General features: G+C 36.7%; 1 non-coding gene across 1 annotated transcript; it reads left to right on the forward strand.

Annotated features, from left to right (window-relative positions):
• Nucleotides 1-7,696: 7,696 nt before the first annotated feature.
• trnan-guu (transfer RNA asparagine (anticodon GUU)) lies at nt 7,697-7,770 on the forward strand. The gene has a single exon. It is a non-coding gene; the product is annotated as a tRNA-Asn (tRNA).
• The last annotated feature ends 3,455 nt before the right edge of the window (nt 7,771-11,225 follow it).

Below are 11,225 nucleotides of genomic sequence, written 5' to 3' on the forward strand. Positions count from 1 at the left end.
TGCCGAACTGAACTGTTTGGGGCAGTCTGCTGATTTTTATATGACTCAAAGAGCCAATCAGGAATAAGCAAGGAAATATCTTCACACTGTAAAACAAAATGCATTTTTGTGATTGGTTCAGAGATAATTTTAAAAATAGCCGTTGCTTGCATTGTGCTTGGGGGGGCAAAGACACAATTTGGGGGGGGGCAATGCCCCCCTCAGCCCCCAGCGCCGGCCCTGGTACACAGTATTATTACTCAGTGAACTGAAACTTACGTGGTGCTGGTTTACAGGATGTTTGGTGATGACTGCTTTAGCATAAATGTGCCTCACAGACAGAGAGACAGGAAGTAGCCACAACCAACACTCAAAATATAAAAAAGAAACAAGATAGCAGGACTGATATTCTACAAAACAACACTGTGTTTAAAAGTAACCAACACATTTATGTTCTTTCAGTAATAATTTATGTTTTTAGTAACCAAAATTATTTACTGTCATCATGCAGGGTTCAGAGTTTAGGCTTGTTCTAGATCACATTGTAAACACCCTTATTTAAGGGTCTGAACAGACCCTTAATTATCATGACATTGTAGCTGTTATGTTTTTTTTTACGCTGGATGCCCTCTGATGCAGGCCTCGTTATTGTTATCTAGGCTTGGGACAGCACTAAGTGTACCTACCTAAGGCTAGGCTTTTCCAGCCAGTTCCTTCTTCCCAAATATAGCCAATCATGTCTGAGTAGACCTGACAGACTGATAGAGCCATGGAGCTCAGTGGTAGTGGGCTAGGGTAATTTAGCACTGCACCATCAACGCACCTACATTTTAATAAAATGAAAAATGATGTGATGCCTCCACTTCACAAAGCGATTACTAAAAATCCCCAAAATTCCAGAGAATACCCAGAAATACCCAGAAAATTATATGATCTCTACTGTGATACACAATTTGGTAATAAATAAAAAATAAAAAGTCTTCTGGCATCTTATGACATTCAGAGAAATCAAAATAAGCATTTATCCGACTACCCACAATGCATGTCAAATTACCCCATCTCTTAATTAATAAATACTGATAAAAATCTTTTCCATCTTATGCAAATGCAGCATCTGTACTGGTCACTGTTATGACTATTATTGACAAATCCCTAACTGATAACGTTTGGAATCAGAGACTTCAGTTAGTATTAATGACCCTGTGATTGTGGTCCTGTTTATGCAGGTCATAATTACTGAAACTCCACCTGGACCTATAGGCAGAATTAAAGCACCAGACCCTGTGCGGAATTGAACCGTATCTCATTTGAGAGTGCCACCACCAGAGTCGCTAGTAGGTCCAGTTGAATTGCAGCAGTAATGAATGTAACAGTAATTTTAAACATAAACATTGGCAGGAACTCTATGGCGTTAGATTTGTGTCAAAAGTATTGAGAACCAAAAAGCAGATATTGAGAACCAAAAAGCAGATTTTAAGAACTTAAGAAGTCTGTTTTTCATTTTTGGCTGCGCTGTTTTTCAATCATGTCTCGCCGTCAGTCTAAAAAGTTTCTCGCTTACGCTTTTTTCTGTGCTGCTCTCAGGGTTTTCCATCCACCAACTTTTTGCAAATTTTTAACTTTTAAACTTTTTAAGTGTCATATGCGTTGCCTGGAGAGCCAAGACATACATCACGAATCAACAACTGGTCATCCACAAGTGCCTGCAAAACAATCGATGGCCATCCCTTTCGAGCATTTGGTAATACGACGTAACGTTTCATTAGTTATTGCTTGGCATACAGCGTACACACTACGGTGAACTGTTGTTACGCTTAAGCAGAACGTCTCGCCCACTATGCTGTACTCCGCACTAGTGGCCAGCTTGTACAAGGCAATAGCAATCCTCTTTTCAGTTGGCACGGGTGGCCGGTGACTGTAAACTTTTGGCTCTACAGATGACCCGATCATGGTGCATAGCTCATCAAAGGCTGATTTTGACATTCTGAAATTCTTGATCCAAAGCTCGCCTGAAAAATGGTTCTGCACAATGTGCTCCCAAAATTGTTTTGTGCGTTTACATTCCCAGATGCGAGGTGAACGTTGCTATGGCATGGAGATTTGAGCTCACATTAGATGGGCCATTGCTCGTTCTGCCCGACATCTCTTAGCTGCAAACAACATAACCATAAAAAGATGGCAAATGGTTGTAAATATAATTGCGCCAAAAGCAAAAACCAAGTTAAATCTCTCCATCTTGCTCGTTTCTCTGCAGCGCGTTGACACGTCATGTAAAGGTTTTTTCGCATAACTGTAGTTGATGGAATTTCTGCCGATATTTTGTAAATGCAAAGGTTTGGATGGAAACCCATTTGTCACTGTTTCAGGATCTTTTATTTGAAAAGCTGCATGTAGAACAGAGAAGATAAAAGACGACACACAGCGGAGTGAAAGGCTGAACGACGGACGTCTATAAGAAGCAGCTCATTTATGTTGTCTCCCACTCACAGTCACACCACCCTGAGAACACCAGATCTCGGAAGCTAAGCTGGGTCTGGTCTGGTTAGTACTTGGATGGGAGACCGCCTGGGAATACCAGGTGCTGGAAGCTTTTATCCACACACCCACCTTCACTCCAAACCTCCTGTTACACACTGACCCAGCGGCTTTTTCTTTATCAAAGCTACACAATGAGACAAAGATCAGCTCATACTTTCATTCTTACTACAGTAAAACACATTCAACTGACTTTTAAAGTGAAGTTCAAAATGTTGTACAGACATCGTCGCCATCTAGTGGTGCTAGAAATAAATTACAGCTTGTTGCTCATTGCAGATTTGAGACTTTATTATTATTATTATTGTAATATATAAAAATTAGAGAGTGTTTATGGCTCTTTTGTCCCAAGTGTTTTTGTAACGTGTTGTAGACCTGCAATGGCGACTGTTTTTGGTTTACAGGAAAGAAAAGCCTGAATGCAGGTGAAAAGGCGTTATTTCGCAACCAGCACTGTGTAAATATTGGACAGAACACATGATGGGTTATTTTAACTTGTTAGGTTGTGCAGTTTAACCATTGTGTTGAGTTGTTACAACAACCCAACTGTGAGGTTCTTTTTTACCCAATGCTGGGTTCATTTTACCATGAATGTTGTTTACTCCAGTGCTGATATGTGAATACTACTACTACTACTACTACTACTACTACTACTACTACTAATAATAATAATAATAATAATAAACAGCATAAAATGTTTTTGAGGTATTTTGTTTTATTATTTAGTGTTAATAAAAATAATTGATTGAGTATAAAATGTACATGGATACACAAAAAAATAATTAGGAAAATGTTAACAAAATCAGACAGTTATTAATTAATATATTATTTACATTGTTGAAAATCCTGCATTTTTTTTATCGCAGCCACATATTATTTGTAGCTACTGTAATGAGATTAAGCATAAATACATTTAAGAAAATACAGCATTAAAGCATAATCTTATTAAAATAGGCTACAATTTAACATTTAATACGATACAATTTATTAATTTCTGAATTATATTAACTAATTATTATTTAATAACTGATGAAACAAAAATATAAAATACATCTAACATACATCTTAAACTGCTCTTCTTTACATGTTAAATTCCTCCTCTGTTGAATAAATCAAGGCCCCTGAAACCCGGAGAGCTGAAGATTTACCAGGATGCTGGTTCACTACCTGCTGTAATGATTCCCAAGCTGAGGGACACTGTTTAGTAAAGTGTAAATCAAAGCAATAAAAAGCTCTAAAACAAACATCCACTGCTTGGATAAGAGACGCTGCTCTACAGGACTGTAATAAACTGAGAAAAATGTTCACGTCGAAGCTCTAATACCAACAGGAAGAGCTTCCTCTGTTCCTACTGCTGCAAATACTCAACCATGTTGGATCCAGACTGTTATAACATAAACATTTCATTCTCATGTTTCCTCTCCTTGTTTCTTGGTCTCCAGAAGACACTTCAGAACAGCAGGAGTTGGAGCTTCATCTCTGTAACCAGACTCAGTTCCAGAACTCCTTCATTTCTGCAGGTTTTGTAGATAAAGAGCTCTTGGAAGCATCGATTTGTTCCTCTGCTCTCCGAGGTCGTCTTTTCAGCTCATTGTGCACAACAACATCTACATCAACTGGACAGTCAATCACTAAATGTTCAGTCTAATGACTTTAACCTTGTAGAAACTCTAGAAATGTAAAACTGTAATATGGGTGAACAAGTCAAACACTTTTTGTAATAACATTTATCCACTGCAGACCCTTTAAGTGATTTTTTTGTTGATTGCTCCAGTGTGGAATGAAAAAGAATGATGGTGATGCTGGAAGACACTGGGTGAAGAATTCCTCGTTACTCTCATAACTCACATCATCCTCATCCTGAACATCTTTTACTTCCTGCAGCTTCTCCTGCAACTGAATCCTAACAAAACGTAACATAAACTTTAATATGAAATCAACCACTCGTAGTCACCATGTACTGACAGTGTTTACAGTGTACTTTGTAGTGGTTGTTGTGTTAGAATACATTGCAGAATTTCTTCTTAGCAGAGAAACCCTTTTATACCCTGATTATTTATTATATTTATATAAAGATTATAATGTTTAGTTATCATCCTTATCTAACCTGTTTGATTTGGTTATTTTATTGGACTGAAAAAAAAACTGGTCTGTATAGAATCAAATAGACACTTTATATAAGTTTACCATCCCATTACTTCATAATCCTACAGTAAAATACTTAAACGCTTCAAAAATATGATGAATTCATATGATAGTTTGATTTGTTATTTTATGGAGTTTTAAATGTTTCCATTTGCATCATTTTCTCATTTCTTTAAATCATCAAGGTAAAAACAGTAGATGTGGTATTATGAGTCAGTAGGACAGTTATTTAAATATAGTGGATTTAACTGAAAGCAGGTTTCTTTATTTTTAATACCAAAGAAGGTCTGAATTTCAAACATGTAGATTGTTCTACATTTAGACTTGAATAGTTCACCTACCATACTGCGCTCCATGTGTCTCCTACATGCAGTAATACCACAGTAATACTCAGTATGAGCAGAAAGACGCGACTAACTTACAGTTTTGCATTTAGTTCTTATTGTTATATTTTAAATTGTGTTTGTTTGTAAACTGTGAATTAGTTCTTAATCTGGGGGGTATTCCAGAAAGCGGGTTAAGTGATTAAACCGGGTAAGTTAACTCAGAATTAATGAAAACTTGAGGTTTTCCGTTCCAGAAACCGAAATTAAAGAGAGCCTGTGTCAGTTACTATAGCAACTTACACTCTGAAGCTAACCTGCTCGCTGGCAGGTTAACTTAAACCTAACCCGGGGTTACTCACAATTTCCTCATGTAAACCTGCCATGTTCTTTACTCCAGGATCCAGTGGATCCCGACGCGCTAATTATTCGAAGAGATCTTAATCAGGAACGAGTCATTAAACTCAGATTAATCATTTCCGGATGGATTTATTCGCAAACCTTTCCGTTTTTATCAGTCAGTCAGTTCGGGGAGAGTGGGGACGGTTGCCACAAGGGGCAGCTGCAACATTATTAATCACAATAATCACAATATTAATAAAAAGGCTTGTTACAACATTAATTATAACATTATGGATGGAATGTTATGGATTAATATAGAACACCTTTAACACACACACACACACAGTTTAGTAAGCTAAAATCATTTGTGGTTTAAATTGATTGTAGTAATTAACCCCAAACATGATTGTTACTTAAAACAGGGCCTATATATATATATATATATACTGTATATATATATATATATAAACCCTATCTGTACAAAAAAGGTCTTTGCAAAATTATGTTAAAGAATGATTTTACTACATATCAATGAATGTTGCATCTGCCCTGTTATGGGTCTATTCAAGTATTATTTTTACACATATTATCATATGTATATATGTTACAGCTGTGTGTGGGTGGGTAACTGACAGATGTGGATTTTATTTTATTAAAATGTTGTCTTTTATTATTTGAACAGCAGACAGAATATCCCTCCACATACAGGTAGTGACCATTATCTTAAAAAATTAACAAATTTCAAATAAAACAATGTAACATTTAATACATGTTCTGCAACCTACTGTTTTCCATCTTATGGAGATGCTTTCATTAAGATCTTATGTGATGCTACCCACATTACAAATATTGAAGCCAAATAGTCAGGCTCTGTGCATGATCACTGAAAATAAAACAATGCAACAAGTTAATATTCTTGTCCTTATTCTTTAGTGAGAACATTCATATTTATACACCCTTAGCACCGACACCCATCTTAAATTCAAGCAACTGAATTTCTAGCCTTGTCTGTTTTATATGCTCCACCTTGCCACCTCTTTATATGCTCACACTTTGCAGTTTGTTTCTCCAGATAGACCTTGTATAGTCCATCTTATTTACACCCAACCTAAAAAAAGAGACAAAATAGCATGTTATGATCAAACATAGCTTAATGTGTTCTAAATATTTCAGATATTTGGTAAGACATTTTTACTGTTCTAAGCTGAGCTTTAGAGGTGGATGGTCCCTCATTTGATTCGGAACTGCCCATCACATTCTGTTAGAGGACAGTCACACACATTATAATTGTAGATCAAATGAAATGCCATGCTCTATGTTCAACATGTACTGTTCCACTGTAGGCCTCCCAGTATCATCCCACTCTGAGGCAGCGGAGATGGTTTCTTTATCGTCCTTTAACAGTGTTTTTTTTTTGTATTAAAGAACATTATTTATACTCATTAGAATCTAGGGACATTTAGGTCACTAACAATTGCAGGAGGTTCAAAACCACACCACCAATCACTGGAGAGATGCCAATAAAAGTGTTCAGACTGTACCAATGCAGTTCTTAATATTCCACAGTTTATGCACTAAAAACTAAAGATTTACATGTAATGAACATGGACAGTTTTTGTATTTCATGTTTATCTGCTGCCATGTGCATCTAATTCCACTTGGATTACACCTAGATTAAGTAAATGAAAGAAAAAAACGTTTAAAATCGAGACAAATATTACACCTGACATATTAAACAATTTTACCCTATCCTTCTGCTAAATGTTGAATTATGGATAAGTTTTTTTTATTAATTTAAACTCACGCGTTAATTCTGTAAGCATTTTTTTTTTGCCATTTGCGACGTCTTTTTTACGGACGCTGCTGTATTACTTTTACGTCTAAAACATTTTCATGATCTGAATACGCAAACATTAAAATAAACAGTTTTATTCGTGTAAAATATTACAAACAACTTTTTCTTTCATTCACATCCATGATGAATCCATTTATCGCCACTCCATTGAGAATACCTGTGTATAGGTAACCGTGAACGCGCTTCTGCTGGGTTTAATCTACTCAGAGTTGAGTAATCTAACCCTGAACCGCTTTTCTGGAACCGAAAACTCCGGCTATGACACGGTGAGATAAGTCAACTCGGAGTTCAGGTTTAAGTTTGAAGTTTGTTAAACTCGCTTTCTGGAATACCCCCCAGGTCCTATTGACCTGGGCTTCAAACGTTGTCTCTGACAAGTGTGAGATCTTTTTAATGCCCCTCTCATTCAAGTCAGAAACATGCCATTATTTGAATTTGCCAAACTTAATTGCCCTTCTGTAAAAGTTAGCAAGTGATGTGACCCGTGTGTACCATCCAATGAAACATCTGTGCGCGTGTCTCTGTGGCGCAATCGGTTAGCGCGTTCGGCTGTTAACCGAAAGGTTGGTGGTTCGAGCCCACCCAGGGACGAGTGTCTTTTATTGCACAACCTGCCTGTTGATGAAACGGATATGAGACACAACAACAATGTGTAGTCCCACAGAATAGTGGAAATAAGTTACTGAGAAACATCCAGTAAACAACAGTCCTACAAGCACAAATATCCACCTGATAAGTCACCAGAGACCGACTGTCCAAAGTGGAAGAACGTTCTTTTGGTTTCAGTAGATGTTAAATGAAGATATTCGCCCAACGTGGGGCTCGAACACACGACCCTGAGATTAAGAGTCTCATGCTCTGCCGACTGAGCTAGCCGGACTTAAGCAGCAGGTCAGAACAGACAGCTCAACGGTCAGACCATCAGAGAGATGTAGGTTTAATTCACTAACATCACGACCAGATTAAGAACTAATTCACAGTTTACAAACAAACACAATTCAGAATAAGTAACAGAAACAGACACAGACTTACTGTCGCTGTATTGTATTATATTATAGTGTTAAATTGTAGCCTATTTTATTGAGATTATGCTTTAATGCTGTATTTTCTTACATGTATTTAATCCAGCACAATGGTTAAACTGCACAACCCAACAAGTTAAAATAACCCATCATGTGTTCTGTCCAATATTTACACAGTGCTGGTTGCCAAATAACACATTTTCACCTGCATTCGGCCTTTTCTTTCCTGTATACCAAAAACAGTCGCCATAGCAGGTCTACAACACGTTACAAAAACACATTTTTGCTTTCTTTATCTTACCGGTGTCTCGTTGTATTGAAACTAAAATAAATAAATAAAAACTTTAAATTTAAAAGCAAGCGTTTAGGTTCATTCATCATCTTTAACATGTTAACATGTAATCTAAGGTGACTCTTAAGTTTATTTGCTGCTGTTGGCTTATAAAGTTTTACTGAACAAATTGGCTCATATTTTGGCACTGATATACCTTCCTGAATGGTGATCTGCTTGGTCGACACAACTAGCACAAGTAATCGTGGTCTACACCCCACAAGCGCTCTGTTGTACTTGCACATGCGCTGAACACTACCATCCTGAAACTGCTAAAGTTTCAAAACCTTGGACCTCACACCGGGCCCCAAATAAAAGCAGTAAGGTCCCACCAAGATTTGAACTCGGATAGCTGGATTCAGAGTCCAGAGTGCTAACCATTACACCATGGAATGCTGACACCACAAAACTAAACGTAATGATTCACCATTTGCCAAGTAAATAAAACAAAAATAAACTTCAGACTTTACTTTTACATCTCCAGTGATTTAAACTTACGTGATTGATATAATTGACTGAAATTAATTGACAAAACTGAGGTAATTTAGAATAAACACTAAATAAAAGTAATTTTAGTTAAACATTGCCACCCAAGTATCAAAATCACAACAAAACGTTCCACTGTTGGAAAATTGCACTAAGTTCAGGATGCAGTTGGCCCGTCCCTCCATGTCGCTCAGAAGCAGATGATTTGATGTTTGTGCACCTGTTCAGAAGATCACAAGTCACTAATGATCACACAGAAGTCACTTGATTTTTAATACTGTTTGGTTTTTTAATTGAGATCCAACAAGCTCATGGTAAGATGTCCAAATAATTTTTGCCACATAGTGTATCATTACTATTGCTAAGGAGTTAATATGTGTGTCTACATCACTTCATGTATCTATACGTGTCTAACATACGTATCTACTCTGTTAATATTCATAAGCATGCAAACACACATACACACACACACACATGCTTCCACATTTACATGTTTTTGCTGTATGTGTTATGTAGATAACAGTGGCGGCTCCTGCCAAATCTCTCAGGGGGGGCAATTGTTGCGATGATGGCCAAGGTGACCCGTTCAATGGGTAAATTAATGCTTAAATAATTAACATCTTAAGTCATCTGTCAGTTTGCCCTCACCCATAACTTTAAACATGGAGAGAGAGCAGCTTTACCATTATAAATAAAATTAAGTAAAGCCTTCACACTAACAATTTAATTCAGTCTTCATCAGCATTTTATTTTAGGTGCTAGCTGAGTGAGTGACCACATAAAAAAGGTATCAGTTTCTGTGCCACCCCTGTGTGAGCAATGGTCTCAGTCTGGCCACACCTATGAAAATTGTCTGGCTCCACCACTACCTTCAGGTTCATGTTATCTGAGATCTCTCCATAGATTTCTTCCTCATGTGCAGAAAGACGCAGTTCAGTTTGAGAAGCTCACAGCGGGAGAGCGAGTGAGTCTGCGCGTTCAAATGAATCAAATGAATCGATTCTTTAATCCGGTTCTTTAAGTCAAACGACAAGAATAGACTCAAAAGAGTCGATTCACTAAGTTGATAGTACTCAGCAATGAGCAGTTGGAAGCTGAAGGAGTCGATTCTGTTTGATGAAGTCAACATTTTATATGTTATACAAACTACTTAAAAGAGTCGGATCACTATCATTAGCTGTCATTTAAAAATACAGAGACAAACCATCTCATCTAATACAAAATAGAATAAATAATGTATAACAGTTTAATGATGCACCATACATACAGTGAAGCAAAGCACAAAACCTCTAAACTTGTAAAAAGCTTCACTTAAATAATAATTAAATGTCAAAAATACATAAAATCACCTAAATATTATCTACATAACACATACAGCAAAAACATGTAAATGTGGAAGCATGTGTGTGTATTGTGTATGTGTGTGTGTATCTGTGTGTGTGCATGCTTATGAATATTAATAAAATAGATACGTATGTTAGACACATATAGATACATGAAGTGATGTAGACACACATATTAACTCCTCAGCAATAGAGAGATACAGGGCTAATGGAGATGTTTTACTGCTAAGCTGCTGTTTAACTCCAGTCCAGTTGGTGGCGCTGGTGCGTCTTAAGTTGTTCTGCCAACCGCCATTAAACATCATAAGAAGAACAAGAAGCTGCTGTGTTTGTACTGTAGAGCCTCATCTGTAAGTAAAATATGTATTTAATTATAACCCTTATATTTCATTATAACCACATTCTAATTAATAATAAAACTAGAGTTCATAATAAAACATCACTGTGAGGATTTGAGAAGCTTTAACTCCAGTTTTATTTAAACAAACAAACTATTAGCTGCTCCGCTAACTGTTAGCATCACACATGACTCAGTACTGATGAACCGATTCATTTGAACCGATTCACCAAAATGAATCAATTGAGCGGAACTGATTGAGTTTCTTCATGATTAAATCTCACAGTTTTATGTACAACCCCTGGCAAAAATTATGGAATCACCACTCTTGGAAGATGTTCTGTCAATTGTTTAATTTTGTAGAAAAAAAATAAATCACAGACATGCCACAAAACTATCATTTTTTTAAAATGTCAACCTTCTGGCATTAAGAAACAATAAAAAAAAGAAACAAATATAATAGTTGTGGTCAGTCACAATTGCTTTTTTTAGATCAAGTAGAGGAAAAAAATATGGAATCACTCAAA

The sequence above is a fragment of the Trichomycterus rosablanca genome, chromosome 14, assembly GCF_030014385.1.
Source record: "Trichomycterus rosablanca isolate fTriRos1 chromosome 14, fTriRos1.hap1, whole genome shotgun sequence".
NCBI classification, from domain to species: Eukaryota; Metazoa; Chordata; class Actinopteri; order Siluriformes; family Trichomycteridae; genus Trichomycterus; species Trichomycterus rosablanca.